Source organism: Asparagus officinalis, chromosome 8 (assembly GCF_001876935.1).
Source record: "Asparagus officinalis chromosome 8, Aspof.V1, whole genome shotgun sequence".
NCBI classification, from domain to species: Eukaryota; Viridiplantae; Streptophyta; class Magnoliopsida; order Asparagales; family Asparagaceae; genus Asparagus; species Asparagus officinalis.
The window spans coordinates 38,872,557-38,877,610 of NC_033801.1; the positions used below are offsets into that span (position 1 = coordinate 38,872,557).

Genomic DNA, 5,054 nt, shown 5'->3' on the forward strand with positions numbered 1-5,054 from the left:
TGTACCGAGTACTCCAGATTTTCATTTATGCTAAAACTCCTTCATATTAAGACACTTAGCGGTATGTCAGATAATTATTTTGAAATGCTTCTTGATTTGCTTCGGACTGTAATCCCTGGAGGAGAGAATAGCATACCCCAAACAACTTATCAAGCTGAGAAGATTGTCTCTGCTCTGGGTCTTGATTATAATAAGATTGATGCATGTCCAAATGATTGTATTTTGTACCACAAAGCCAATAAAGACCTTCAAGAGTGTCCGACATGTGGAGTTTCTAGGTGGAAACAGCGCACAAATTCTTCAACAAGGATTACAACGGAGACAGGGATAATACAGAAGAAAATTCTAGTCAAAGTGCTTCAACATTTTCCATTGGCTCCTAGATTGCGAAGATTATACATGAACAAGGAAACAACAAAGAATATGAGGTGGCATAAGGATGATCGAGTAGACGATGGTAAATTGAGACATCCTGCTGATGCTTTAGCTTGGAAGCATGTTGATAAAATTTATCCTCGTTTTGCCGAAGATTGCAGAAATGTAAGACTGGGTCTATCAAGCGACGGATTCAATCCATTTGGGGTAATGAGCTCTGGCTGGTCTACGTTGGCAGTTGTATTAATGCCATATAATTTACCTCCATTGCTTTGTATGAAACAGCCGTTTATGATACTTTCATTACTGATACCCGGTAAGCATGCTCCGGGAAATGATATTGATGTCTACTTAGAGCCTCTAATTGATGAGCTAAAACAATTATGGTCTGAGGGTATTTTAGCATATGATGCCCATTTAAAAGAGTCGTTTAGATTACGTGCTATTCTACTATGGACGATTAATGATTTTCCAGCTTATGCTAATCTGTCAGGGTACTCTACGAAGGGCAAGTGTGCTTGTCCTGTATGTGGTCCAGAATTTGAAGCTATTCAATTACCACATAGCCGAAAGAGTTGTTATTGGTTTAATCGAAGGTGGTTGCCCTTGAGTCATAAGTACAGAAAATTATCAGCTAAGTTTGATGGTACAGTTGAGAAAAGAATGAAGCCGCGTCAACTGACAGGTACTGAGATCGTTCAATTACTTGAGGGGTTTCCAAAAGTTGTGTTTGGGAAAAAACGCTATTCTAAATTTAACACGCTCGGAGTAAGAGATTACTTAAAGTTAAAAAAGCCATTGAAGCGTAAGCGAAAGGTCCGTAAAATGCAAGTTGAGGACGAAGCCCAAACATTACCTAGAGGATGGACTAAATTTAGTATCTTCTTTCAGCTACCCTACTGGCAGAATCTAAAAGTCCGACACAACTTAGATGTTATGCATATTGAGAAAAATATATGTGATAACATAGTATCAACTCTCCTACAAGATGCAAACAAGTCGAAGGATGATCTACGGGCGCGCCAAGATCTGACTGCTTTGAATATCCGAAATGATTTGCAAGCTCAAGACGTTGGCCTTAAAAAATTAAAGTTGCCTCCGTCTCGTGTTACAATGTCAAATGAGCAGATGCAACGAGTTTGTGAAATTCTCAAATTGGTAAAGTCGCCGGATGGTTACTCTGCTAACATTTCAAATAATGTCCAGGTGCAAGAGAGAAAACTCTTAGGTCTGAAGACACATGATTATCACGTTCTTCTCCATTAATTGCTCCCTGTTGCAATCCATAACAACATGGATAAAGAAGCGTCGAAGATTATTATTGAGTATTGTGGATTTTTCAGAAAATTATGCTCTAAAGTCATAGATGTAGATGACTTTAAGAAACTTGAAGCCGATGTCCGAGTTACTCTATGCAATATGGAAGTAATATTCCCTCCTTCATTTTTTACAATTATGGTCCATCTTACCCAGCATCTTGCAAGAGAGGCTAGAATCGCCGGTCCTGTTACTTATCGTTGGATGTATCCGATTGAAAGGTAATTTATGATTTTTCTTATATTTATTAATTGTATACGCGTTTTTCAAATTACCGTGCTAATAATTAACTTTTATGATTATAAGATACTTGGGCTGCATGAAAAACAATGTTCGCAATCGAGCTCGTCCCGAGGGCTCGATAGCTGAAGGATACGTCGCTAACGAATACTTTGTGTTTGCATCACGTTACATGCGTAAGAAGAAAACCACATCTCAAGCACCTCAAAAGAAGAGGAAGCGTGAAAAATACCTTAGATCTCTCTTAGATCAAATTCATGCATATGTGTTGGAAAACCTTGATATGTTCGAAGACTATCGAAGGTAACAAATAAAAACTGTAATATAGATGAGAAATATTCATTTTACATATAGTTTATCAATACAAACTTATATATTGTTTATATAGGCGACATCTGGAGAAGCTTAAGAATGAAACAACCGGTAGGAATGCAGCGCACAATATTCAGAAAAGACATAAGAAAGAATTTTCTGATTGGTTAAGATTTGATGTAAGTGTTTTACAATTAATTATTGAACATTCATAATATAACATCGCCTAAATATTCTCAAATTGTTTGTCTTAGGTTGAAAAATCACTTCTTGATGATACTACATTACCAGATGAAATTATTATCCATGCACAACGTCCTTATCACGAAGTGAGACGTTATAATGAGCATTTGGTGAATGGATATAAATTTCGAACATTAGAGACCGATGATAGGAGGGTAACTCAGAACAGTGGGGTCATGGGCTTGTTTGCCCAAGAATGTTTTTCAAGTATAAGAGATCAGAATCCAATTCTAGCTGACATATTATATTATGGCCAATTAGAAGATATCGTTGAGGTAATTTACGGGTTTGGTAAACCAAAACAATGTACTTACACGATGTTCAAGGTTCGGTGGTGTCCTGCGAAAAAGCAAAAGGATCATTATGGATTTACACTAGTCAATCTTCATCGAGAAGTATATACAGATGAGAAATTCATTTTCGCAGAACAAGCTGATCAGTGCTTCTATGTGAAAGATCCGAATGTCATGTATGATTGGGTGGTTTTGTACAAGGAGCCAAGATCTGTTGTTCTTCCTAATAACAATAAAAAAAATATTGAAGAAAGTGAAGATAATTATAGTGAACCAATCGGTTCATCTGATGATGTTTGGCAAGAATTCTCTTACGCACAGAATGTGGCGCTGGATGTAGGTATGAACCTGATATGTTACACCACATTATCGATTTTTATCTTATCATAATAAAAACAATAATGCATTTCATAACAACATATCTCATGAGCATGTATACAATTTTTTCTTAACGATTGTCTTTATTATATTTGCAGATGAGGAGGAGGATGAGGAGGCTCTTTGACCTGGAGGGTGATCGCTCACGGAGTATCACCCCAGGTAGTGGTGCTGATGATCCACTACCATCTCCGGATGCAGGTATAAAAATTAATTAATACTTTAACATGTTTTATAAATTTTTAGTTATCTAGCTCATAGTGTTCATTTGTTGTAGATGCTGGATCAGCACCAGAACCATCCCCCGACGCAGCACCAGAACCATCCCCCGACGCAGGTATTAAATATTTAATAATTGATAATGTTCAATTAAAATTTAATATTAATGATTCTTCTTTCTTATGTAGGTGCTACTTGGACCCCGACATATCCATCATATACATTTCATACTGACTTGCGGCCAATCGCAGCAAAAGAAAGAGAGATAGCGAATGGTAAATTATATAAATACTTTTAATTTTCACATTTGTATATTATATGATATATTATCATGTTGTCATTATTGTAGGTGCTAAGAAGGATCGCATAGAGGGACGACGTGGCGGAGGTAAGCCTGATTCTAAACAACCGCCAAGAGGAATGAGGGCCATTATTAGGTGGAATAGTTCTAATTTACCCGTTGGTCCTTGGTCGGCCCGATTGAATGCATATATTGGGGTTCTCGTGCGTAGAGCGACCATTATCAACCCTTATTTTCATTTTCGAGAATTACCATGGACCGCATACGAGGCGATATGGACTGCGCTTATGGTAAGTGCATATTGTTTTAGATTTTCATTTATTAATAATTAGTAATTGATATTAAATTATCCTTACTAAATGTGTATGTAAATCTACAGGACTGCTTCTGCCTTGAGGACTTTGAGGGGGCTTGGAATTATGTGTTTAATGTCAAGGTTGAAGCAGTCCTCAAACAATGGAGGCATGAGATCAAACATGAAACCTATGACAGGTATGAGGAGGACTGGCAGAGGTTTTTAAACCTCGATGACCGAGTTGACGAGATTCATTTCACGGCTCTCCTCATGTATTGGGACAGCGATGCCGCCAAGGTTAGTTTCATGAAATTTAGTTTATAATTTTAAGATATTATTTCATTTTATATTTACAGAATTTTTTTTAAAGAATAAATCCACGAAGGGGTCAGAAAATAGAAGAAAGAAGCTGCATGACCATCACTTGGGCTCACACTCCTACGCCAATCTGGAGGATGTTTATTGTCAAGATACGGTATATGTCATTTAAAGATTTAAAAGATCTTAATGTTTAGTATGATTATGAAATCTCATAATTTATAATATGACAGGGGAAATCATTAATGCCGATACACTTGAGGGCCAGAGCGGCATATGGTACTTTTCGTGAACAATATAGGGGTGATGAGAGGAATCGGGATAAGATCACAAAAAATCTCGAGTTAGTGGTGAGACTTATACATATCTTGAGTAGTATTATTAATTCTATTTTGTTAACATTATGAGGAAACGAGAACACAAATAATATGGTCATTATCTTGAATTAACTATAAATATGTGGTTTAGGAGGGATTTGAGACTGCATCCAAGGAGGCTGCATCTGTGTACATTTCGCAGGAGGAGGAACAAACCGAGCCAGACCCTCACATGCTTTCTGCAGAGGAGAACATCAATCTCACACAGAACCTGATGGGTCATAATAGGTAAGGATGGTGAAAAATCGAATCAATTTGAATACTACATACTATTTATATTTGTTTACCATTATTGAATTTGAGAGCAAAGTTTAATATTTATTTCTCCCTAATAATAGGAGAGGAAGATATCCTCTACATGGTGTCGGAGCTTCACCTGGTATAAG

General features: G+C 37.0%; 1 long non-coding RNA gene across 1 annotated transcript; it reads left to right on the forward strand.

The window, feature by feature from the left end:
- Positions 4,409 to 4,772, forward strand: LOC109851395. Its single transcript, XR_002249796.1, has 3 exons — positions 4,409 to 4,448; positions 4,525 to 4,641; positions 4,760 to 4,772. It is a non-coding gene; the product is annotated as an uncharacterized LOC109851395 (long non-coding RNA).